This window comes from Marmota flaviventris, chromosome 1, assembly GCF_047511675.1.
Source record: "Marmota flaviventris isolate mMarFla1 chromosome 1, mMarFla1.hap1, whole genome shotgun sequence".
In the NCBI taxonomy this organism is placed as follows: domain Eukaryota; kingdom Metazoa; phylum Chordata; class Mammalia; order Rodentia; family Sciuridae; genus Marmota; species Marmota flaviventris.
Window position 1 is genome coordinate 127,934,490 of NC_092498.1, and position 27,536 is coordinate 127,962,025.

Sequence of the window (27,536 nt, forward strand, 5' to 3'; positions counted from 1 at the left end):
AAGTACATATCTCCAGATATGGTGATGGGACAGAAACACCAATCCATGTTTTCACTGCATTCATGTGCATACATCGAAACTTTCTGTGTAGATATGGAGGATTATTGTAGGCTGGGAATTTACCCTGGCCAGTGTGTGCAACAGCTAGGAAGGTGGTGTTTCTTCTCTTGGTACACAGAGTATTCTGGGGTTTGCGGGATCTTTTTCTTCCTCTTCTTGCTCTCTCAAATGCAGCACACCTATGTTTAAAAGCAGGCTTTTGGGTCTGGCAGCTGCTTCTTGGTCCCTGTACTCTGGACTTGAAAGAGGAACACCGGGACCTGGAGACAGTGGCTGCACATCTTCAACTCCTCCAAGCCATGCAGTCCTCAGCTCACATCTCAAGCTCCCTGCCTGCGACCAATGTCCACAGCCTGCAGGTTCCTCCCTCAGGAGGAGTCTGAGCATGCCACACTATGGGGGAAAAGAGGACTTGGCAGCCCTTGACAACCTGGGGCTAGGTTATTCATGGAGCCCCAGGATCTGAATATCTCAACCATGAAAACCCAGAGAATGAAGACAGGTGAAAGCATGGTGACTGGAAACTGGAGTTCAAGGCTTAATAGTTTATGTTGTTCCCGTTTGGGTTTAGGTATCTTGAGGTGTAGTGCTTAATAGCTGTGGCTGAATAGCTGGAAAACAAGGTGATCTAACCCATGGTTTATAGTCTGCAGTAAATACGAGCATAAAATACTTCAATGAAAGGTGTCCACGCCACATCTGAAAACAACTGTCACTCTTGAATCCCACTAAATGGTCTACGTTTGACTCTTCAGCTTCAAGCACACACACGTGTACATATGTGTGTGTGTTTGTGAGTGGATATTATATAGTAAAAGGGACCCTTTCCCATGACCTTCCATTTGACTTCCTCCATGTTGAACTAACTGAACTCTAATGTGAAGGAGCACAGGTGACTATATGGGCGCTGATTCATGCTGGGTGAGTTTGTGTTGTCCACCAGAAGCTTCTTCAGGATCATGGTCAGCTTCCAGCTCCATTTAGGCTGATCTGGCACAACCCTATACTCCCTGTTTGCTCTCTGTCCCTGCCCCATGTTCCCACCTCAGGAAAGGCTCCAATTTGTATATTCCTTAGTGATGCTCCCCACGACAATGGCAATTCCTCCCAAACTATGTCCCCACCAAAGTCTCAATGTGCCAGTGGTTGGGAGGCAGCCTGCTGAGTAAACTCCTCCCCTTCAGTTCACACTCCTCACTTTCAGAAAGGACCTCCATTATTTCTTTGATATTGAAGCTCCAAAAGAAGATGGAACTGAAAATGTCTCCTAGAAGGAGCCAGACTTCCTGGATAGCTTGGCTGTGAGTCCATCAGGCATGAACTCTCTTCTGTCCTCACAGTTGTTCTGTGCTACCTTCCCACTAAGCCCTCTGAAAGGCCACTGGCTAACCAGGGAGCTCTTCCTAAAAGGTGCCAGCTGTCCTGCAAACTCCTTTTGCAGTTAAGGCCTAGGTATTCTGCTTCATTCTCCAGTTAAGTTGAAGCTCTCTGCAGTCCCTGGCTTCAGCTCCTAAGCACCATTTTAAATACTTATAAAACCAATCCAATACCAGCCTCTGAGGTCACCACTATACCACCTGCAATTTCAGCCCTGTCTGTGGCATGCAAGAGATACAGGAGAAATTTCTGGCTGCTGCTTCATGGCTAGAAGAGGCTGAGTTGTCAAGTTCCCATCCATGAGAATCTAAAATAAGAGAGCAAATGAATGAAAACAATTCTCTTTTGAATAGCTCAGTTGTCAGCCACTGGGAGTAAGGGTGACTTGCTGCATGTGCCTCCTACTTTGGGCCTTTCAAATTCCATTTCTTAGGGATGCAAATGGCTCAGTTAACTCATAATGAGACAGGTTAGTCCAGTGTCTGCTTTTCCACCTATAGCATCTTAATAAATAAAAATATTGCATTTTGCTAATCTGAAATTCTTGCTTTGAGATGATGATACATGATGATTCTAAATATTTTTATTTAAAAATTATACAAGAATCATTTTTTTCCTCTTAGTACTTTTATTTTTCAATAGCTATAATTTGTTCATAATAGCTGCTTCTTGGGCTCTGGAACAGTCATTTATTTTTGTGAATTCTGGGGGGAACCCATTGCTTTTCCCACAAATGCACACCTGTAAAGATAGTTATTGTATGGATAATTTATATGTATTGCTAACTTGAAACATCATTTAATTTTTTTTCTGGTAAAATGGAAAGTTTAATTGGAAGCTATTTCCTAGGCAATTTCCCTTCAGCGCAGATGTAGATGTATTCTACCTTTAGATTCAGTTTGGATGGTACATTGTGTTGACTACAAAGAACCTGCATAATCACTGCTCCCTAGGGGCTTTCTGCCCTCAGCAGTGTACTCCAGGAGCTCCCCAGGATTCTTAGCAAACAGAGGACAAAAATAAATGTGTGTGTTCACAACTTTCCTCCAAGTTGTTTTAAACTTCACATAGAAAAATGTAAAGAGATGACCCTCCCTCACTGGATATCAACATTTTAAGCAAAACCCCTGTCCCAGTCATACACAAGAAAGTTCAACAGCAAAAGGTAGGAAAAAGAAAATGAGAATAAGCTTCTTAGATGTTGTCACTAAAGAAAGAAGTGCTCAAAACTTGAAAAACCTGACATCCTGTATGGAGACCCAGGAAATGACGTGACACGGCAAATCCCAGGGAATAAAACTCATTTGTAAATCACACAGATCTCAAAGACTAAAATTTCTTCTCTTCATGTTTCAAAAAAAATTACAGAGGTCAAAGGAACAGGTGCAGGTGGAAATGTATATAAAAATACTGAGCAGCGCTCCTAACAAATAAGGATAGCTACATTCAGTCACCTCTTGTGTGTCCAAACCCAGGCCACGGGCTGTACCTGCCCACTGTGCTTTAAAAGGTCTAGGAACAGGAAAATCACCATCCAAATCTCTCCTCACTACACACAATCATTCGCCATGAGATGACTAACAATGTCTGTGGGGTCAGGTTTACTCTACCTGCACTGAGCTGGTACCAGGCTGTAGGCAAAACTGTTGTCACAGAATTCCTCCAGTCCCTACATGTAGCTGTTTTAGAGGCATTTCCCAGCTTAAAACCCAGCTGACGTAACTCTCCAGGCCTCTGAAACATGCTTAGAAAGGGCTCCCTCCAGACCTCCACGAACTCAGCTTTGTGAAGTCACCCTATTGCTGATCAAACTCACTGCTCCACCATTCAGAAAACAGAAGGCATAAAGGTGAATACAACATAAGAAAGGAGTTTACATCTGGTCCTGCAGTCTTTCCATATAGTCTCTGAAGTCCTGTGAGTCTCCCAGCCCCATGTCCTGGCAGACCCACTTGATGCTGTCATCACTGTCAAACAGGATGGAGTTGGTGTACGGGCCCCCATCCTCGGGGAGGATGGTGGTGTAGGAAGTAAATTTGACCCTCTTCCTCTTCGGGCCAGAAGAGTTTACAGGTACGTTTTTCATCCCTTTCTCATAGACATAGTCAGAAGGTCTGAGCAGCTGACTGTGGAAGGGCTTCTGGGAATCTCCGTTCAGCAGGAAGTTCCTCTCCTCGAACTGCAGCCCCCTGTCTATCATGGTCGTGCACTCCTCTGAGGGGAGCATGATGTCCACTGGGTTCTCCAAAAGCTCCACCTCGTTCCCAAGCCAGACCCAGTCGTGGCAGTGGGAGATGTTGCCCTGCTCGCTCACCACAAGCCTTTTGTGTCTGTACTTCCAGGCAAACGCCACACAGTTGATCAGGAAGACCAGGATGGCCAGGCAGAAGATGCAGAGCAGGGCGTACATGCCGATCTCCAAGTCCGTCAAGCCCCTGGAGGCCTCTGTAAGGTCACTAGGGTTACTGGATTCTGGAAACTTCCCCTGGGTGGGGAAGCTGGTGAAGGCATCTGCACCACCACTCTTGAGCAACTTCTTGTCCTTCCCCTCCCCAGGCAGCAGCAGGGTTGTGCTCCTGTTGGTCCTGTCCTCTGGAGCCACTCCTGGACTGCTCGCTCCTGGCTCCCTTCCCACTCTATGGAGTTGCTCAGGTGATCTTTGTATTCCTGGTTCACGCCCTCAATGTCATTGCTGCCTCCTTGGTGCTCCTCCTCGATGCTTGGTGCAAACCTGACCTTGATGCTTCCTTTACCCACAGCAAGAACACTCTTCCTCTTGGTCTTCTGGCAATGCTCGCTGATCATCATCTCCAACTTTATCAGGGGCCCTTGTCCTTCGCCCTCTGCAACCACAACCGGCCACTGGGACTGCAAGTTTGGCTGGACAGACACCACCATTTCATCCAATGATGAGACAGTTATGGAAAAATCCTTGGGATCATAAATGTCTAAAGGTGTCACGGAGCCACCACTGAACAAAATCCAAGAACTGACTATGGCTTCCTGAGGGAAACGAAATCAAAGCATGATCAGCTCCCTTCAAATTTATAACATAAGCAAGATTTCCTATATAAACGCTTTTAAGTATATGCAGAAAAAAATCTTCTGTTTTATAATCTTTACCAGTTCTTGTCATGCCTTGAACTGGCATCAATAATTTTCAGGAGCTCCCCTGGTATGAGAAATAAATAATAAGCTTTCATGAATGCACTAAAGTGTAAATTAATTTACTGCATGCCATATCAAAGAATTTGACTTTGACCTTTCTAAAAACACTTTGAAAGATCAGGCAATTTATCTGAATCAATTTTAGGTGCAACTAATCAGGCTACTGCTAAAGATAATATCACTTTGAACCTTCTTTATTAGGAAGCCAATGCTGATGAAGCAAAACGCACTCTGGTAAATTTCTTGGTAAATGATGGATTATGAAGTTGGACTGCTTGAACGGCCCAGTGCCTCGGTTATCTTTATAAATGATTTGCAACAGCCAGGCACAGTGATGCACACCTGTAATCCTCGCCAACCAGGAGGTTGAGGCAGGAGGATCATGAGTTCAGGGCCAGTCTCAGCAACTTAGCAAGATGCAGTATCAAAAACTACCCATTTGGTTTGGCCAAGGTGAAAAAACATGGCCCTCAGCTCACAGTCCAACAGCAGACTGTGCCTATCACAGGTTATCCTGCTAGAGAACAAATGGCAGAGGAAATAAGTCTCCGTCTCTACATGTTTTCCTAGACCCAACGTGCTGGGGGAGATGGAGGGAGCAGCTCCAAGAACAGCAAGGGGCTGCGAGGGGCTGTGAGACAAAACGACCTGGAGATGAGCTGACCATGGACCAGGTCACAGGCCTCCAGGCTCTCACCTGCTGTGGGGCCTGGAGGACATCCTGGGCAGCCATTGTGGAGATGATGACCCTTCGGTCCACACTGTGAGGCTGCAGGGAGAGGGACAAGCCAGCCATCAGCTGCACACCCAGCTCCACAATGGTGATGCGGTCATCCAGGACAATCACTGTCTTCTCAGCCAGGATGGAGTCAGAGAGAGGTGAGAGGACCTGGGGAGTAAGTGAGAAAGCGAGGTCTCTGCCCACATGACAATTTCAAGTCCTGGAGCTGGTGGGGCCTCGGGAGACTCTGCAGTGCTCTACAGAGCGCACACAGGAAGACTGCTTACATAGGTATCCTGCCATTGTCCAATTAAACTTAGCACTTGAAGGAATTTTATAAAGGTCACCTTAATCCACTTCCTTTCTTGGGATTCATGCCATGATAACAACAGTGTATTTTCTGAGATAAGCTTGTTTTAATTTAGAGGCAATAACTCAAATTGCCTGCCTTGGTACTCAGCACTCAAAGAGTAGCGCTTTTCCAACAACCGACATTCAGGCTTTGAAAGCAGTGGCCTGTGGTCAACTCTTTTGAAGGAAATGGTGCTCAGCCCTCTTCTCCTGCTCACATCCCTTCCAATGGGCAGGTTAGATGCCTATCATGGGACAATATGATCACTGTGTGGACCACTGTGGGATAACTGGATGAACAGTTAAAGTGGGGCAGGGAATAGTCATGTCCTAAGGAGCCGTTCCTACCACTTTACCATCTAATGTGCAACCATGGGAGACTGAAACCGGGACAGGAATATGTCAAAGGCAAAATTTCTAGAACAGTTCCCCTAAATGTTGACCTTAACCTTCAAACACAATGAGAAAGCACTCTACAGTCACACTGTTATATGGCATAGCTGGCTCTAAAACAAGGGTCTCCCGAATTATACAGGAACCCTTAACAGCAGAGTGCGTTCCCCAGCTGGTAGCAGGAGAATTCAGACTCTAAGTGTGAGAAGGACTGAATCCAGCCATTACTGATGAGAGAGGGACCATGTGAGAAGGAATGGAGGTGTCCTCTTAGAGGACAGGGCAACACCTGGCTGACAAAGTAAGGAAACTGTGACCTCAGTGGTATAACTATAAGAGAGCTAAGTTCTTCCAAGAAACTGAATAAGATTAAAAGCCAATGAGTTCCCAAAACTCCAAGATTAAGGGCCAAGCCCAGCCAGCACCTGATCTCAGCCTTAGGAATCCTGAGCATAGAACAGCCTACCCACCAGGACTGTGTACCCACAGATATAACTTAATAAACTACTGTTGTATTAAAATGTTAAATTGGTTGGTAATATATTACAAAGAAATAGACACGAATATAGAATGTTACATATTTAATTCAACTTTGTCAAAAATTAACTTTGGCAACACCTAAAATAAGACATAATTAACTATGAGCAGTAACATTTTAAATTTGCAAAAAATAAAACAAGCTGTGACGTTTTCTTTTTTAATCTTGCCAAAATCAGTTAGAAATTATTTTACTATTAGTATGATGAAAACAGAGAGCTTTTAACTATGGATTCTTTGTGATTTATAGCCAAATACATGCTTTAAAAAATCTTTGCCTACTGTTAAAGGTATAATATAGCTAAATGGTTAAATGTCAAGGTTGAGAAGAAATTTGCTTTCAGAGGTTCTACCACCTCCTAGTACAGATTAAAAAAAAAAAAAAAAAAAAAAAAAAACAAAAACAGTGTCATATCGGGAAAAGGGTGACTTACACTATGTGTTTCATTTAGCTTTCTCTGGTAAAAACAGATCAGGCATTTTTCTCAACCCTCTCTAAAATACAAAATGTGTTTAGGTTATTAAAATTGGTGAATACTCTATTGCTTCTCATGATTCTGTTATAGGCAGATTCGGTATCTGCACATTTGCACAATCACCCTCACACATGTGAACACCCCTCCATGGCAGCATTTGCCTGCACCATCAGCAGGTACTGGTGTTGGAGAGGTGGCAAAACATGAACCCCCTGTACCTGAACAGTGGTGATTCCCAGCTCCCGACCAACCAGGGTCCTGCCATCCTGTAACTGGGCGACTCTGGGCTCCTCCACTTTCATGAACTCTGTCCCAAGATCAGTGATGTCAAACTGCCAGTTTGGGCCCAACATGTAGGTCAGCTGACCCAAGTCAGATGACTCAGTCACAAACTGGGTGAGGATGCGCACCAGGGCATGCTGGTACTGCAGGGAGCAGCCTCGCCCCTTCTTCTCCTCGTTCTCCTCGTCTTCGCTTTCCCAGGTGGGCCTGAACACAAACAGACCACAACAGAGTAAGCATCCTTGTTGGGAAGGAGTGTCATGTGCCCTGGTTTAGAGTCCAGGTGACGGTGCAGAGTGAAATAAAGTGGCTTGTTTCAGGACAAATCTGTTCATCCATTGATTCACTCAACTTTCAGCAGTTAATTCATTCAATACCTTTTCAGCAGTCACCGTGAGCCACACAGGCTGCTTCACACTTAGAAGGTGGACAGCAAGTGCACCCTGGCTTCCCTGGTCCACTGCCACAGGAGACTGCAGACCAGACAGGCAGAAATGGAGCCTCTGTTCTTTGCCTTCTGGAAACTGAGCATCAAAATACGATTCCCCATGTGGGAATGAAGCAAGACCGCGGCTTCTGAAGCAGAAATGCCAGGTCCTGAGACACAGGAGCTGTCTGGATTCCTGCTTGCACTCCCTGTTGGGCCTTGAGCCAGGTGCTCTGCTCTCCCATGGGCTCAGGTACCTCATGCTGGAAATGAAAATAAGAATGGCTGCCTGTTCCTCCCCTTTGGGAGTATAAAGATCAAGGACCAAGGACATTAAGGTGTGAAGACACTGGGAAAGCCCCTTAGGAACTGCAAAGATAAACCAGGAGCCAGTGGGCTTGGCCTACTCTCATATCCCACTCCTCACTGGCCTGGGCCAGTGGACTCCACAGAAGCAGCTTCCTCCTGCTTAGGCCCTTGAGTGTCAGAGTGCTCTCCCCTGGCACATCCTGCCCTCACCCACAAGTACTGCTCTGGGAGCAAAGCTGCTCATGTTACTGGTAAAACTTGTGAGTGGATCTCTCTTTCGCCCATCCTGGCTTTTGCTTTCCTTCCCCAAGGCTCTGGCCTTTCCTCCAATCCTGGCACATGCTCTCCATCTGTCCACAGCCCACCCTGAGAAATCCTCTGGTTCTGCAATTCCAGAACCTTCCCCTAAAGAAGAACCTCTCCTGTGGCCTCATAGGAGAGGACTTTGATTCATGGCTGTTGCCTAGTCTGCAACCACCAGTGAGGAGGAATACATCAGGGGATGAAATGACAACAATTCCTATGTACTGTTGTTACACCTACTATGGGCCTAGTCTCCCCACAATGACAGCTGACTTTACAACAGCCACACGTTTAACTCATTCATTCCTCACAAAACCTGAAGACTGAAGTTGGACTGCTATCCTGATCATGTGGATAAGAAAGGGGCCACTTAACTGATCATGTGCAGAGGCAGGGCCAAGCCCAATCTGGTTGTCCCTGTGTGCGTCCTCACTGGCTCTACAACTAACCTCATCTTTACTGTGGCTGTGACAAAAGGCTCATAGTGGTTAACACGTGTTACAGTTTAGATCTGAGGCATTCCCAAAAGCTCATGTACGGAAAGATGAAAGAATGTTCAGAGGTGAAAAAATCAGATTATGAGACCTGTGACCTATTAATCCACTGATATGTATTAACTGGTGGTAACTGTAGGCAGTGGGGTATAGTTGTAGGAGGCAGGTCACTGGGAGTAGGCTTTAGGGGTTTATATTTTGTCCCTGCTGAGTGTGGTACTCTCTCTGCTTCCTGGTTACCAGGTCCTGAGCTGCTTTCTTCCTCCCTGCCCTTCTGACATGATGGGCTGCCTCACCTCTGGCCCAGAGCTATGGAGTCAGCTGACCATGGACTGAACCTCTGATACCATGAGCTGAAATACACTTGTCGTTCTCTATGTTGTTCTTGTCAGGTCTTCTGATTTCAGTGACGCAAACTGACTAAAACACGTGACAACTGCTAACTAGCAGGCTTGCATCCAGTTCCATTTGATTTCTAAAATATGTGTTATTCACAATAGGTCAATCTGCCTCCTTGAACCAGCACTGTGACCAGCAATTCCGGTTTCCTGAAGAGAGAAGTAAAGATCTTTATGGGTAAGAGAGATGCCTTCAGAGGGAAAGGGACACAGCATTAAAAACATTGTGACATACTGAAAAGTCATTCCCATTCTATTTTTGAGTCCATCAGAATACATCACCAGCACTGTTTCTGTTCAGTGCTACAAAGTCTTTAAATGCTGTCCTGATAGCTAACAAAGACCCACAGAGAGACAGCATCTACTCAGAAATTTAAAACATTGTTTTCTTTGTATTAATTTTTGATACAATTTATTTTATAATAAATGATACCAGCTGTCTTTTTTGTGCTAGTGATGAGAAGTTCCCCTTATTTAAGTGGATAAAACTGAAAGAAGTGCATTATAAAGTAATTTTATTCTTCATTAAAAGATGGCAGTATGATAAAAGTTGTCAGTAAATTCATTAACTTTTAGAAGTTCTGAATCATTGAAACAAAATAGTTCTGTTAGGTTAAGATAAACTGTATTCTATTAATTCTTTTAACTTTTAATTTTGAAATAATCACAAATTCACTGAAAGAAAAAAAAGTATGGAGAGATCCCATACACTCATTACCCAGTACTGCAAAGTGACTATCTTTGTAATGAGAGGACAATACCAAAACCAAGCAATTGGCCTTGGCACACACAGAGCTCATTCAGATTTTACCAACTTTAGAGTCACTTGTGCCTGTATGCATGCATGGGTGTGCAATTTAACCTCCATGCATAATTTATTTTGGCCTGGTAACAAAGTTTGACCACTTGGAAGGCAGGCACCTTAATTCCATTTAGGTTCCTTGGCCTCCCTGCTTTCACAAACAATTGTTTTAAAGACTTCCTCTATGTGCTTTAAGCACCACATTGATGAGGTCCTAAGTTTTTGTTTCAACCAAATATGATTGTCAAATATAATTTAAGAAATTCTTGAATTCAGGAAGACTTCTATCCTATTTAATTTTCACTGATTCTGAAATTCTTTTTTCCTTTTCAAAGTTCCAAATCTTTTTCAGTTATCATTTTCTTTGGAGAAGCTCCGCCTGCCATTCTTTGAGGGTAGGTCTCCTTGAAATAAATTCTGTCTCTCTTCATGTAAGAATGTCTTTATTTCCCCCTTCATTCTTGAAGAATACTTTTTCCAGATATAGAATCAGGACTGACAGTTCTTTTCTTTCACCATTGGAAAAATGTGCCACGTCTTTCTGGCCTCCTTGGTCTCAGGTGAGAAATTCATCCTCATTCAAATTAGTGTAATATCTGGATGTTTTTAAGATTCTTCCTTTGTCTTCTAAGTTTCACAAGCTTAATTATGATTTGCCTTGGCATGGATTTCTTTGGATTTGTCACTTTTGTGATTTCCCAACTTTTCAAATCCATAAGCTGTGTCTTTTGTCAAATTTGGGAAGTTTTCAGCCACTATTTCTTCAAATACTGTTTCATCCCTATACCCTTTCCTGTCTCCTCAGATTCTAATTACAGAACTTTAGATCTTTTGTCATTGTTCACAAGTCCCTGAAGCTCTGTTCGCTTATTCCCAACCTACTTCTCTCTTACTCATATTGAGTAAATTCTTTTGTCTGCCCTCCACTGACTTGATCCTCTAACAGCCCCACTGACAGTTACTCTCTTTTTTAGTCCTATGATTTACATCTTCTTCTTTATGATGAGTACATGTGCTTGCTGAGATTTTCTAATTTTGTTTTGTTTTGGGGCTATTTGTAATTCCTCACTGAGAGCTTTGTTTTTTTCTCCCTGCTTGGTATAACAAGTGATTTTCAATTGTCTTCTGCACATTCTGAATATTATGACAGAAAACCCTGGATCCAACTAAAACCTGTTTTAGTAACTTTGTTCTGTTTTAGTGCACAAGTGCTGATGGGCTTTTCTGGGCTTTGGCTCTAATGACAACTTGGGCTTGGAGCCCAGGTGATCTGTTTCGGACACCATGGGGTACCCACTCCTTCCCTGCTAGTTTTGCCCAAAAGGAAGAATGCACAGCCCTGGAAGAGGTGGAGGGTGGGCCAAAATGAAAAAGCTACACAGGCAGTCAGCTCTGGGCCTGTCCTTCGGGTTTCAGGGAAGAGTCTAGAGTCCCATCCTCGGCCTCTGCTGAAGGGCCCATTTTTCCAACAGGGAGTCTCTTGCTTTTCCCATAGCTGGCCATCTAGTGATGCTAAAAACTTCAACATCCTCAGGTCCTGTTCCTTTTTAACAGTCCTGCCTCCATTTATCTCTCCTCTTGCATTTTACCATACATAGCAAGAAGACTCCAAGGTGCACACCCATCACCTCCTCAGCCACAGCCAGCCTCACTTGCTTTCCACATACCGGCAGTAGCCAGCTCTGCTGAGCACTCTGCAGCCTCCTAGCAAGGATTGGCCTTCCTCAATTCCCTCCAGGCCCTCAGTGGCAGCATTCTGAAGTCTAGATTTCTACCAGCCCTGCAGTTGTCTGTGCAATGAGTGATTTCCCCAGGATGCTCCTCTCACATTCTGAGCGCCATCACCACCTTCCCTGTTGCCACTCTGGCCAACCTTGGCCTTTCCTCTCCTGTTTCTGGCCTTGACTCTGATGAGCAGATGTGAGGGAAGAGCCCACCTCTAGGATCTGTCTGGTTATTGCAGGTTATTTGAATCCTTTTGTTGAAGGACTGGGGCCTCCATTTTCTGACTGGTGTGCATCCTTAGGCTACTCCCAGCTCCTAAATACTGTCGCCCTCTCTCCTTGAAATGTGGCTCAGTCCATCTTCAAAGCCAGCAACACCCTGTCCAAATGTTCACACCTTCAAATCCCTCCCACTTCCACTATGCTATTGGCTATGGAGAATGTTCTGCTCTCAAATGGCTTATCTGATGGGTCTGGCCCACCAGGGTACTCTCCATTGATCAGTTGTTTGTAGCTATTTCTGTGAAGTCCCCTCACCACCCTATCAGATCAGTGTTTGGTGATGGGAATCTTGGAGAGCAAGCAGTTCATCTTTAGAATTCTGTCTACTGGAGTACGCATCACATCACTGAATTCTTGGGACAACTTTTCAGTAATATTATTCTCAATTCAGATAAAGAAACTGAGGAATGGACAGGTGAAGCCACAAGTTCACAGAGCTTTAAGTGGGAAAACCAGGGTTTAAAACTCAGACAGCCTCACTCCAGAGCTCACAGTCTTAATCCCTGCATTGTGTCCATGAGAAATGACCAATATCCATGAGCAGGGAGACTAAGGAAGAGGGACACAAGAATGAACGGGAGTGAGATGGGGATGGAAAACAGCTGAGCCAATGCCAAGCCCCATGCTAGGCACATTTATCATCTCACTGAATCCTCACAACTACTCTAGAAGGTGTTAATACTAAAATGTGAGTGAGTCCCAAGTCAGACTCATCTGAACCCCAAGCACAGACCACTGTAACCCACTGTGGTATGGTCCTCACCTTCTGTTGGAGGCCACCGGGATCCTCCAACCCTTGATCTGGCTCAGCTCTGAGTCTGAGATCTCAATCTGCAAGTGGAGTCGGGGTGCCCAGACAGTGACTTCCACCTGGGAGGTGAAGTGCTGATGGGTGAAGTTCACTATCTTGTCCACTTTACTCTTCATTTCCTTCCCATTCACAAAAATGGAGTCACAATTGTTGGAAACCTTTGGGGAAGAGAGAGAACCATGAGATGCACCAGAAAGAAAAGCACAAGCAAAACCTAACAACAGCAAAGCACGTGAGCAGTGACAGCTCTGATTTATTAAGACACCAGGATGACCGCAAGAACATGACTCCCATAAAAGGGTAATTTGCAGGCACTAATTATTGACAAATACTGATAAACAGACTCCAGAAAAACCATTTTGTTACAAAACTCTGACAAGTAAACCCGTAAACATAATTTAATGGAGTTACACAACCTCTGTTGCTTTTGCGGTGTGCTTTTTCATTATCTTATCTTTTTTCATGAACTCAAACCACCACCAATCAAACCTCAGGTGCAATTTGTTTCACTCTGGTACCATATTAGAAGATGCACAAAAGGGTTTTGTTACATAAAAACATACTTAACTCAAGCCATAAAGAGGATGTTCTGAAAAACCAAGAGAGCTTTGTATTAGATTAAAATCCTGGTAAATCCATGAGGCAAAGCACTCATGAAATGTGCTAGAAACATAGATGCAATAATTTTTGCCCCATTAAACTATAATTTTGCAGAATAGTGGTAAGGATGTAGCATTTTAGCATGATCTTTTGACTCCGCGTTTGGAGGCTCCCCCTTTAATTGATCCACTCACAGATTCAGAATTAGACAATTTAAGGCTCCATTTCAATTCACATCTTCAGGATAAGCAAATAAAATGTTGCTGCCTTGCTCTCCTGGCCCATCAGGAAAATGTATAGATGAGGGAAGGGGAAGGAGTAGGCATCACGTCATGAAGAGGAGACAGAAAATAAACCATCAATTCACAACAGAATCACAAAACTGCAAAGGGGCCAGAATCTCATTTTACAGATGAAGAAACTGAGGCTACAACATAACTGGCCAGAGGTCTGACAACTTTTTTTAACTTAACAAAATAAGCTTCTTATCTTGAAGTTCCAGAAGTCAAAAGTCCAAAAATCAATCTTGGTTAAAATTAGCAGAGCTCGTCTGGGGATGTGGCTAAAGTGGTAGCACACTTGCCTAGCATGCATGAGCCACTGGTTTTGATTCTCAGTACCACATAATAAAAATAAATAAAGATATTGTGTTCATCTAAAAAAAAAACTAAAAAAAAATTTAGCAGAGCTGTTTTCTTAAAACAGACTGGGCGCTGGCAAGGCTCAAAACTCAACCAGTGATGGCACCACACAGCCAGTCTGACAAGCCACCAACTAGAACCTGACACTTCCCTTCCTCCTCTCTTCACCCTGATCTGGAGCTGCAGCTCAGACCTCCGCTCCAGGCCTCAGACCCAGGAGCCCAACTGCCTGCTAAGCATCATCAGGTGATTGGCTCAAGAGTGACATCAGAAATACTAACTTCCACACCCAGGCAAAACCTCCAAGTTATTTGAGACAAATTACCACCCTCCCCTGCAAAATGGTACTAATATAAATGTGCTCCCTGAGGAGGAAGAGGAGGCCTCCAACCACCCACCAATCACGTTTCTGGATGTGGTAGTTCACCATAGATTCAAACCAAATTCTCACCCTTCATCCCAGTCACAGAGAAAGAACCTTGTCATTTACACTTCATAACATCAGCATCATCTTAGGGAATATATAAGTGTATTTCACTTAGGTCACTAACTATAAGATCAGCTGAAATCACAGTGACCCTGACTGAGTAGCCCTGGTCCACAAAGCAATGCAGAGGCAGCCAGAGAGCAACTGGGTCATTTTAGAGTCCCCTTCTGCCCTGTCAGAATGGAGTAGTCCAAAGTCCCCTTCTCTCCAGGATCTGCTCTTCTGAGCAGCAAATCTGCCCTGGCACCACAGTGGGTTATTTGTGGAGTACTTTGTGTTGATGATGTTGTTGCTCATGTGGCTATTCTTATTGAGTATTTTAAGTTCCTGTATATTTCACATAGTAACTTTCTGTCACATTAATCGTTTGCAAAAATTTTCCCCTATTTTGCAGGCTGTCTCTTTCCTCTATGGCAAGTTTGCTGCATATAAGCTTCTCAGTTTGACTAATCCTATTTGTCTATTTTTACTTTTATTCCCTGTATTTTGGGGGTCTTATGAAAAATGTCATTGCCTATACCAATGTCACAAGATGTTTACTCTGGTTCCTTCTAGTGGTTTCATAGTTTCAGATCTTACATTTGAGTTTCTTACCCATTCTGTTCTCATTGTCATTTTTTGTTGTTGTTTGTGTTACGGGGGATGAAACCAGGACCTCCCACATGCCAGGCAAGTGCTTTACCACTGAGCTACAACCCCAGTCCTCAAGTTTATTTTCATACCAAGAAATGGAGGTCAAATTTAAATCTCCTCCTAGTGAATATCCAGTTTTTCCAGCACTATTTATTGAAGGCATTCTCCTTTCTCCAACATATGTTTTTGGCACCTTTGTTGAGAATCATTTGCCTGTAAGTACATAGGGTTATTTCTGAATCTATTCTGTTCCACTGGTCTGCATGTCTATTTTTAAAGGGATAATTCAAATGGCCAACAAATTCATGGGAAAAAATCCCTCAACTTAATTAGCCATCAGGGCCATAAGACTCAAAAAAATACTATCTCACCAAAGTTAGAGTGGTCATCACCAAAAAGAAAACAAAAAACAAATGATGGCAAGGATGTGAGTGAGAGGAAACTCTCATACATTATTGATGGGAACACAAACTAATACAGTCATATGGAGAACAGATGGAGGCACTAAAAGTAGATCTACTATATAATCCACTTCTGTGTATATCTCCAAAGGAAATGATATCAGCATATAAAAGAGATACCTGCCACCCACATTCATGGATGCACTGTTCACAGTAGCTGATATGGAATCAACCCAGATGCCATCAGTGGATGAAAGGATAAAGAAGCTGTGCTATATACACACAGTTGTATATAATGGAATATTATTCAGCCACAAAAGAATGATATTTCATCATTTACAGCAAAGAGGGTGGAATTAGAGGGTATTACATTAAGAGAAATAAGTCAAACTCCATGTTTTTATACATGTATGTTTTTAAAAGTTAATCTAAATGTTTAACAGTGACTACTAGAGGCTGAGAAGTGTTGAGGGGTGGGTAGTGGTAGATTGGATAATGTGTACCAAAAGAGTTAGATAGCAGTAATAAGTTCTGGCGCTCTACAAAAGAGTTGGGGGACAAGTCTTTGCAATGACCTATTATGTTTTATGTCTAACCAGAGAGAAAAGCTCAAAGGCCCCAATTATATGGTAGTGAGAAGAAAATGGAAATATTAATTGTCCTGATTTGATCAGTACCCACTGTATACATGTATTGAAATATCACACTGTGGCCCATAAACATGTACAATTATTGTGCTCATTTAAAGTTTGAAATGTTTGAGATGAAAATGTTAACTACCCTGATTTGAACATTATGTTCTCTATGTAAGCATAAATTATCACACAGTACCCATGAATTTATAGAATTAAAATAATACTGTTTTTAAAAGATGATTCAGGCGATAACCAAAAATACAAGCAACAATAAATGTTGGCAAGAATGTGGGGAAAAAGGCACACTCATACATTCCTGATGGGGCTGCAAATTGGTGCAACCACTACAGAAAGCAGTATGGAGATTCCTCAGAAAACTTAGAATGGAACCACCATTTGACCCAGCTATCCCACTCTTTGATTTATACCCAAAGGACTTAAAATCAGCATACTACAGTGATGTAGTCACATCAATGTTTATAACAGCACAATTCATAATAGCTAAACTATGGAACCAACCTAGGTACCCTTCAACAGATTAACAGATAAAGAAAGTAGGGCATGGAAACATAATGGAATATTATTCAGCTTAAAGAATAATAAAAGTATGGCCTTTGCTGGTAAATGGAGGGAACTGGAGAATATCATGCTAAGAAAAATAAGCCAATCCCCCCCAAAAAACAAAGGTTGAATGTTTTCTCTGATATTCAGATGCTAATTCACAATAATGGGGTGGGGGGGCTAGGGAAGAATGGAGGTACTTGGATTAGTACAGAGGGGAGTGAAGAGGGGAGTGGGTGTAGGGGCAAGAAGGATAGTAGAATGAATCAAACATTATAACCCTATATGCATACATGATTTCATGACTATATAACTCTACATCATGTTCAACCAGAAGAATGAGAAGATATAAACCATTTATGTATGATGTGTCCTACTATCATGTATAACTAATTAGAACAATTTTTAAAATTTCTTTAAAAGATGATAGTAGACAGTGGAGCTAACAAGTCTCTCGGCCCCATAATTACAGTTTGAGCTGAAAAGGGCAATTCTTGGATTCTTCAAATTTTAGGAAAAAAGAATACTTTCCCATTTTCTCTGCTTTACATTTTTAAAGGGGAGAAAATGAAGAGCAAAAAAAAAATCAGCTATTTTTGGGGGCATGAATAAAGAACTTAAATCTACATTATTGTGCCCAGGAAAGGGAACAATCAGAATATGATTTCTATTTAGAGCAGAAAAATGGAATGGAGGGTCATGCTCTTACTTTAAAATCCCATGATGCTGACTCAAAGTTAAACCTGGCTGCCATCCATTTAGATACTTAGGAATGGTAACAGAAGTCCTATTACAAAGCAAACCCTCTTCCCATGGGAGCACTACACTGGGGCAAGTGGAGGTTCAAGAAGAACAGTTCCTCTGGAGCAAAAGAATGTAATCTGCCCATGCCTTGCAGACCAATCCATTGGTTCCCTGCCAATCAGAAGGCTGCAATGCACATATTAGGAGGTTCCCTTCTGCCCTCACCTTCTCCCTGATGCAAGTAGCTGTCACCGATTGCTGGGACTTTCCCAATCCTACCTTTTAGAGTACAGACCTCAACTCTCCTACATTTATGAAAAATTCTGGTTCTTCTTTGTCAACTGCTTCCCACCCACAACTAATTCCACTTTGGATCACTCTGAACCACATCTCACTGCCAGGAACACTTCATCTTTGGAAACCATGAGAGTTTTTTTCTGTCATTAGAATTGAAATCATAATTCAGTGATTCTGCACCCTTTCAGAGCATGTGAAGAACCCTGCCTTGTATTTCAGGAATCGATGTGCAACTGAAATGGACAAAATAATTAATTATTTAAAAATGTAAAAGAGTGAAAGAATTTAGCAGTTCTATATGTTATTATCATTTTTCTCTCCAAGGATATAAATAACCTTTAAAAATGTACGTTCTCCATCTTTGTGTGATTCAACTAAAACAGCTCATTTAATATGGTTTATCATATTGAGTGCTAACATCTGAATACGTGAAAACATACAGGGGCCATATCAGATATACAAAAAACAGAGTTCCCCACTCCACGGATTCACCAATTTACAGCTGGCCCTGTTACTTATGGGTTCTGTATCTGTAAATTCACGCTTTCTAAAAATTATTTGTAACCCCAAAAGCAACATTCAGAGGACTTTTGTGGTGACTGGTGGAAACATAGACTGCACTGAAAACTCTTGAGTCACCTGTCCCACGCACACACCCCCAGCTAAGTGCTCCCTGTCACTTTACCACAACTTCCAACAGGACCACCGCCTTGGGGGCAACTCGCCTTTGCCCAGGGTATCACTGCCGGCCCTTCCTGCCGCTCCACACAACAAGCCCCAACGTTACTCCCTGAGGGGTCCGGATGCTCACTTCACCTGTCCAGAATCCAGGCACGAAAAGGCTGCCATATGCTCAGTTTCCTGAGGGGGTCGGGGCGGACCACGCCCAGCACTGCCCAGGGGCTGAGGCCACACAGAGGCAGCTGATCCCCTGAGGCGTAGGGCCGCTTCCCTACTCACAGGCAGCGATCTCGCCCGCATCCTTCCACCACTTTTCCCCATGTGAACCGTGTCCGCAGACCTGGGGGTCACACAGGTAGGACCCCACCGGCCACTCACCACACAGCAGCCCTCGGCCTGCACCTCCTGGGTTCCAACACTACCACGACTTCCTTTCTCTTCAGGAGACCATGGCACTCTGCCCACCTCGGCCTCGCTGCCCCTCCACTGATTGGCTAGGAAGAGGCACGTGGTACGACCCTGGCCAATGTCGTGTGAGAAGTCCACTAGGGATTCTGGGAAAGGGCTCCTTCACCAGACACTCCAGAAGTGACACATCCTTCCACCGGATGCTGTCTCTTCAAAATGCAAGAGGATTGCCCCAGGCTCCAAGAACCTCCAGGGAGCTGGCCAGGGCCTGGCGCTGTGAGCTGGGAAGGATGAAAGGAACCCAGGTGCTGCCTGGGCCCTGACCCGGAGAGGCTGCTGGACCGGCTCTGCCGGAAGGGCTGACTTGGAGACCTGCACCATTGTGAAGACCATGTTCATGGTCACCACTAAGATCATGCCAAAGACCCCACCTCAAGGGCCACTGCTCAGAGGGCCTCCCTTTAGGCTTGTCCACTCCAAACTTCCTGTACCCTTCTGGTGTCCCTCTCCATCTATGTTACTCGACATTCCTCTAATTTGCTGTGCGTGCCCCTGAGTACACACTACACTATTTCCTTATGCTTGGTATTGTTGCATGATTTACATTATGTAGATTGAACCAGATTGCTCTGTTATGCTACATCATTTCCTTCTCAGTAGCTATTCTTGGAATGCTCCTGGTTGATTCTTATCCCTGGACTCCACCTGAAGGTAATCTGCCTGTGGACGTGGACCTGTCTCCTCTTCACTCCTCTGGCACAGTGCAGGGTGCTTAGAAAGCATTCAATAAGTAGATGCTGAATGTGTGACCAGGTCACAACCGGTTCTTCTGGGACCTGTTCCTCCCAGGCATCACCAAAAGCAGTGTGTGTCTTGGTGAAAGGGAAACAGGGGCACTGAGGTCTCATGCTGATGGCATAAAGAAAAATGAAAGTAATTTCAAAGGTCATTAGAGAAAACACAGTGGGAAGACACAAAGTAGGTAAGAAAACACAAAGCAGTTACGTGTATGACCTTGGAGTCCCAGAGGTCAATTTGGCCTTTTTACTAGGAATTGAGATCCCTATATATGAAATTATACAGAGTACATGTGTATTGGGGCAGACGAATTTTAGGAGATAAATGATGAGATATTTATGATGAGATAAAAATTAGAGTCAGATTTGCATCATTTTTCTAAATGATACCTTCAAGGCTGTCTGAGCCCCAAGAGGAACATTGAAAACCAAATGCTATCAATCCTAATATAAGAAGAACTGAGGACAGGATTGGAAACAGACAACTTGTGTCACATTAATCTATAAGCATGTGTAAAATGGCTTGTAAATGTCATCTTAGGAAACTTGCCTTTAGAGGTTAATATTTTTACTGTCAAATTACACTTTTGCAACTACATTAGTCATGAATAAAAGAGACCAAAGGGGACTCTCCAGATGTAAAGATATCTCCTTGGGGATCTTGTAAGACATAATTTCCTTCATTTTCTGTTTAGGAAAGCAGCAGGAATTTCATCTGCATTACCAGTCCTCTGTGTTTGCCAAATTGTCGACCCATTGGTTAGAGATGGGAGACTTTGCATTAAACCTCTTCCTTAGGACACCTCCCCCAACCCAAGAACTGTGCCACTAAGTTAGAAGGAAAGAGCACTACAGAATCAGGTAGTATGTTGCTCACAAAATTAACAGAATATATTGAAATTTTATACCAAAACAGACAAAAAGAAAAACCTAGTTAATTGAAATCTGAACCAAACACTTTGTATATACTACTGTTTAGCAAAGTATACTCTAAGGTACAATAGATCCCAAACTATTTAATTTACCTTGAATTTTTGCCAAAAAATAAAAAGGAATAATAGTAGCTATCATGTATTTTTTATTACATAACAATTATTTTCAAAGATTTACTTAGAATCATACCAATTAGACTCTCCAAATATTCGGTATATGAGGTGTTTTGTCCCTATGTTACATATGGGAAAACTGAGGCCCAGGTTAGGCTGCTTCTCCAGTGATCACAAAGGGCAGATGCAGAGTGTGGGTTCACACTGGGGTCTGTGTCAGAGGCCTCCTAGGTACAGTGTGTTGCTGCTTTGCTGTACCCCACACAAGGAAAACGTGGCCTTGCCTCCAGAGGACCATAGGCTGATGGGAAAAGGCAAGACCTAAATGCACACATGGGGATCTTTAACCAACCTTGCTGAGATATAATTTATAATTAACATGGTGCATATGTTTAAAGGGTACAGTCCTATGAATTTGATGCTGTATATACCAATGAACCCACCCTCCACTCAGAATATTCCTGTCACCCTGAATGCCTCTTTTCCATCCATCACTCCCTGAGTTCTTGGCTCTGTGTAACTGCTGATGTGCTTTCTGCACTGTAGAATCACATGTGCACTCTGTGCTTACGAAATGCCCAGGTCTTGCTGGCTGCATTCAGTCCATCCAAACAACAAGAGGGGCTGCTGCTCACCTTAATTTGAGGTGCCCATGACATCTCCTGCCCAAAGAGACTCTCTGTCCCTCATCCCCCACCACTGGACCACCTCTATAGAGGAAAAAAAAGAAGAAACAAAAAAGCTACCCAAATTGCATTCAGCAAAGCTTAAACAAGCACTACCAAAATGGTGCCCCTTATCAAGACTATGCCTGTTGGGAAAAGTATAAATGGCAGCCATACCCCAGAAAAAAACCCCAACATGGCGCCTAAGCACCTCTTCTTCCTACCTTCTTCTTTTCTGCAGTGGCGCGAAAAGTTCCCGCCCGTGTGAACTCTCCTGCCGGTGCCAATTTCAAATCTCACTGGCGGGGAACCTTAGCCCCAATGAGAACTAATTCCTGGGCTCCGGAGCTGATATCTGAAAGAACTTGCCAATAAACGGGTTGCCTGCCATTTATCTAAGCCCTACCATCTCCCCCTTAGTTCTATATAAGCACACTGCTTTTTGCAATAAAATTGGAATTCTCCCGGCGAAGTGTCTTTGCGTGGGGAATTCTTTCAATGCCAACAACCAAGGCCCAAGGTTAGGATTTGGTGCAAAGCTTAGCATGTACTTGTCTATGGGATGTCTTCATTTAAGCACTTTATCCCTTCACAGGGAATATTTAAAATGCACTGCCAATATAGGTTTATATGAGAGCCCCGTACTTCACATGCATCCCACCGTGCCTGGAAAGACAGTGTCCACCTGCTGAGCCCAGCAGCACATGGTGCTGCTAGCATCCTGCACAGTTGTGACCAGGGCCCTGGGCTTCTGGGGAGCATCTCTGCAGCATAAATGCCACATGCCACATGCACAGGTGCAGGGGACACAAGCTTAAGTCTTCAGGGTGAGTATATAGATCAGCCACCTAAAAGACAAATATTTTGCAGGATTCTGAATCATAGTCTCAGAAAGAGAAGAATATTGAAGGATAGAATTATTTGTGTTTTTCAAACTTGTTTTGAAACTACTTTTGTGGGGGAGGGATTGAAGATTTAACCCAGGAGTGCTCAACCACTGAGCCACCTTCCAAGCTCATTTTTTTTTTTTTTAATTTTTTGAGATGGGTCTTGCCAAGTTGCCAAGGCTACCCTTGAACTTGTGGTCCTCCTGCTTCTGCCTCCCAAGCCACTGGGATTACAGGTGTGTGCCACGACAACTGAAAGTTGTTTTTGTTTTTGTTTTGTTTTTTTTTTTTTTTTAAAGAACAGAAACTTTTGCAAAAAGAATAGTGTGAACTGTGAACTTGTAAAAATCAGAAGCTAAGAATTTTCATCTCTGAGATTTTGGGAAAAGTAGCCTCATACCACCTACTCCAGGTCATAGGAAGGCCCAGGCTAGACACCTGGAAGGGCCAAGAGAAGTCTGGACACCCACGTTCACACTCACAGTGAAGATTTCTGGGGAGGTCCAGGAAAACAGACCCCAACCAGGGTCAGAGAGGAAAGCCTGGTGCTCAGGCAGGCCGTGATGGCCCAGTCAGTCATCAGAATCCACCCCTTAATTGACTCTGAGTCCTTTCTGGCATGGGAAGTGCTGGTTGAATCCTGGCTAAAATCCTGGTTCTGGCTGGTCTGAGAAGGAGCCCCTGGGGTGAAACTACAGGGATTCTTACTGTAAATGACTTGTAAAAATCCTACATATCCGGAGACACAGCTCCAACACCACCTGCTCCACGAAGTCACTATGGCCTATCAGCCCTCACTCTCCTGTCCCCATTTCACTTTGCACACACGATTAACGGAGACTTAAGTTCCTGTGAGGTTTGAGCCAATGGCTTCTCAGGCCAAGTCTCCCAAAGTTCGGTTGTCTGTGTGGTGTGGTCACCCACTCGGCCACATCTCCACATCATAAACAACTTGATTTCCCACTGGGAAAGATAGCCAGTGAGGCTTTGAAGTGAGAGCAGGAGGAAGTCTGCTGGTGACTCATACCCTCAATCTCCCCATCCCTCCAAGGATCCCAGAAGGAAGTCACTTGCTGTAGGTTCATAACTTTCATAGACACAGCTTGCTCCTGTCTCCCCAGCTCACTCAGTTTGGGAACGACCAGTAATAGTTCAGTTCTGCCCACCCAGTTTGGCGCCCAGCAGGCAGGTGTCTGTGGGGGGGTGGGCTCCTTGCACTAAATGCATCATTCCCTGAGGTACTTTAGAAACAATCCGATAGCTATTTGTTTTACGTCCTACCAAGTCTCACGTTCTGTACCAGAAGTGGCACATGTGCCAGGCTTGAAGAAACCCTGAAGCAACACCTATAGATGGATTTGCAAGGCCACAATTTGAATTTCAGACAGCTTAGCAGAGACTTCAAGTACTAGACAGTGGAAGAGCACACTGACCCCACTGTCCTACCAGAAGGCTCTGAGCATGACCAGGGCTGTGCCCTCTGAGGAGCAGCAGGAGCCCCACACAAAGGGAAGAGAGGCTCTAATTACAGGTCCTAAATAAACAAACAAGCAAACAACAACAAAGCCTGAATTAGGGCTCCGTCAAGTGTATCACCCCAAACAGCAGGTTTTCAGTAACAACAAGAAAAACCACAAGACATGAAAAGAAGCATGTCTTAGCTGAGACTGCCACAAAGAAATATGACCCACTAGGAAACTTCAGCCTCATTGTTTTCTAACCATTCTGGAGGGTGAGAAGCTTGAGACCACAGTGTTGGCACACTTGGGGACTGCACGGGTGGAAAGAATGTTCCCAGCCTGCCCAGCCCTGCCTCCCACTATATGCACGCCTTCCTCCCACTGCTAGGCCTTGGGGCATGCAGAGAGGAGAGGAGGGTCTGTCCTCTTCCTCTGCTGGAGGGAATGAGCCCCATCATGAAGGTCCCACCTGTATGACTTCATCTAAACCTAATTATGCCCCAGAGCGCACCTCCAAATATCATCACATTGGAGGTTAGGGCGTCACCACGTGGATTTGATGGAAGGACTCAAACATACAGTCCACAGTAAACAGAAAACTGTTACCCACCCACAGGGGGAAAGGCAGGTGCCAGAAACTTCCTATGAGAGCTCAGATGTCGATCTTAGCTAAGATTTAAAAATATGGAAAAATATATATCATACAATATATAAACATATATTACATATTATAAATAATACATATAAAATATCATATATTTTTTAAATAATAAAAAGGTAGTAATATGACAATGTCATAACAAGTAGAAAATATCAGAAAGCAAAATTATTTTTTGGAAAAAAAAATTCCAGAGATTAAAAAAAGCACAAAAATTGAAACAAAAAATCTTTTAGAGAAGATCAAAATTAGGATGAGGTAGACAGAAAGAAGAGGCCAAGCTGAGAGATTGATAGAGATCATACCCCAAAGAACAAAGGAAAAGACGATGAGGAAAGTGAACACAGCGTAAGAGAAACACTGAGCTCACCCACAGAGGTGGACCCGGATGCTAGATGAGGGGAAGAGGAGGAGCAGGAAGTGTTGAGGAAATAATGATTAAAACCATCCAAACCTGATGAAAACACCACACATCCAAAAACTCGACAACAAGCAGGGTAAACACTGAGACAGTCACATTCAGACACATCTCAGTAAAAATTTTGAAAGACAAAGAGAAAATAATACAAACATCAAAAGAAAATTTATTCATTATGCACAAAGGAAACTCAAATTAACACCTGACTTATCAGACATAATGGAACCGGAGGCTGAGGAACACCATCAAAAAGGTTCAAAAGGGACTGTCAATCAAGAATCATATAGGCAGCAAGATTATTTCAAAATGAATGCAAAAGAAATACATTCCTGAAAGTTCTTCAAGCTGAGAGCAAGTTAGCTATATGGTACTTTGAATCCACATTAAAAATACTATTGAAAGTAATTGCCTAATTATAAAAGACAGTATAAATGTGTATTTGTTTTCCTACTTTAAACTGATTTTAAAAGCAGTTATCTCAAGCAGTATGTATATAATTGTACTGTTGGGCCCAAACCATGTAGAAATGTAATATGGTGAACAATAACAGGAAAAAGGAGATAGGCAGGAGAAAAGCTGTGCGGAGTGGGAGTCCGAAACCAAAGGCTGGAGCCATAGAAACAAACCAAAGGAGCAAGCCAAGATGGTAAATAAGGAGGTTAATTTTAAAATTATCTAATTATGGACCTGCTCTCCTGCTCTAAGCTTCTATATGAGTCATAAATTACATGGTAGTAACAATGCACTGGTATGCTTATGACATATTTAATATGCACAATAATAATATCACAAAGAGGGATAAGAGTTATACGGAAGTAATCCTTCTGTATCTCAAAGGAATTATTACTACAAAAATATCAAGTTGATATGGTAAGATGTGTATGGAAATCCTGTAGCATCTAATAAGAAATTAAACCTAAAGTAGTTTAAAAAAATCATTAAAAGAATTAAAATATCACACTAGAAAGTGTTCAGCTAGTGCAAAAGAAATTGGTAAAAGTGGAAGAGAGAAAAACAATAGGAAAATAATACTCAAAAAGTGTACAGAAGAGGTGATCAAATATATCAATAGAATGTTCCTGTGAGTTGGTTTGAAAACCCAACAGAGAGAGATCATCAGACATGACGGAAACAGGAGGTCCCACTATGTGATGCCTGCAGCAAAGGCACCTATGTCCAGAGGTGAACCAGGTGGAGGGGAAAAGGGCAAAGGAAGGAGCTCTGTACACACCACTCTACGAAGCCTACAGCAGCTATCAACGGGAGACAAGTGGATTCTGACAAGAAAGGACATTATTATTAGTAAAACTGGCAAGATATTAGGAAGAAATAGTAATTATAAACATTAGATCTGAATTAGTGAAACTGTTCATAGAAAAACATAGAGAAAATACACACAGAAAAGAATTGGTACATTAAAAATAACAAAATAGACATTAGGTGGGCTAGGGTGGTGGCTCAGTGGTAGAATGCTTGCCTAGCATGTGTGAGGCCCTGGGTTCAATTCTCAGCACCACATATAAATAAATGAAAATAAATGTCCATTGACAACTAAAAATAAAAAATAGACATTTAGTTAGACTGACAAAGGAAAAGGGAAAGAAGACCTAAATAACTAAAACCAGGAGTGAAAGAGAGAACATTATTACGACATTTAAAGAAAGAAAAAGGGCTACAGATGAACACAATGAATGGTTGTGTGTTAACAAATCAGAAAAACTAGAGAAAATGGACAAGTTCCTCCAGCTGACTCGGGGAGGAACCTAAACCTGAACAGTCCTGTGACAAGCACAGGTGGCACTGGTGATCACAGGAAGAAAAGCCCATGCCCAGGTGGCATCTCAGTGAATTCACCAAATGTTTAAAGAACCCACACCAACCTTTGACAAACTCTTTCAAATAATACAAGAGAAAATCTTTCCCGATTCATTTCATGGGGCCACTCTTAGCCGGATACCAAAACCAAAGAAAAGTAAAAGTATTCAAGAAAATAGCCAACAGGATCCTGGAATATATAGCAACCTATATGAAGACTGTGCACCATGGCCAGGTCAGATTTGTCAGAAACGCAGGACTAGAGTGACATCAGAAAACTGACTGAGGGAGTGCCCCATACCAGTAAGGAACAGAAGCGCACCAGCATCTCAGTCAAAAAAAAAAAAAAAAAAAAAAAAAAAAAGGCACTTGACAAAACCTAAAAGCAACTGTGTCAGGGATGACAAGCTAGGGACAGAAGGGGCTTCCTGGCCCAGATGAGGAGCACCTCCGAAAACCCACAGCTAACATTAAACTTTGTGGTGACCTTGGCCACAGTAACACACAACACAGGATGCTGGTTTCCTGGGGGCACCCTCCTGCCTCATGATTGGTTCAGTGCTAGCCAATGGCATGCAAAGGCGTTTGCTGAGGGCTTCTGGGAAATGAGCTCACATTGCCCTCCTGTGACCTCCAAGAGTTCCTGCTGCTCTGTCTGTGGTCCTGAAACCTGGGGCAGGACCAGCTGCAGCTGGCTTTTGACCAAGTGGTGGAAAGCCACCTGGGCAGGGGAGAGAGCCACAGAGAAGCCTCTTCCTGAGGGCGGAGGTGGAGGGGTGTGAGGCCA

At 43.3% G+C, this 27,536-nt stretch overlaps 1 pseudogene; it reads right to left on the reverse strand.

Annotated features, from left to right (window-relative positions):
• Positions 1 to 3,310: 3,310 nt before the first annotated feature.
• LOC114083172 (transmembrane protein 132B-like) overlaps positions 3,311 to 27,536 on the reverse strand; it is a 38,935-nt pseudogene continuing 14,709 nt past the window's right edge.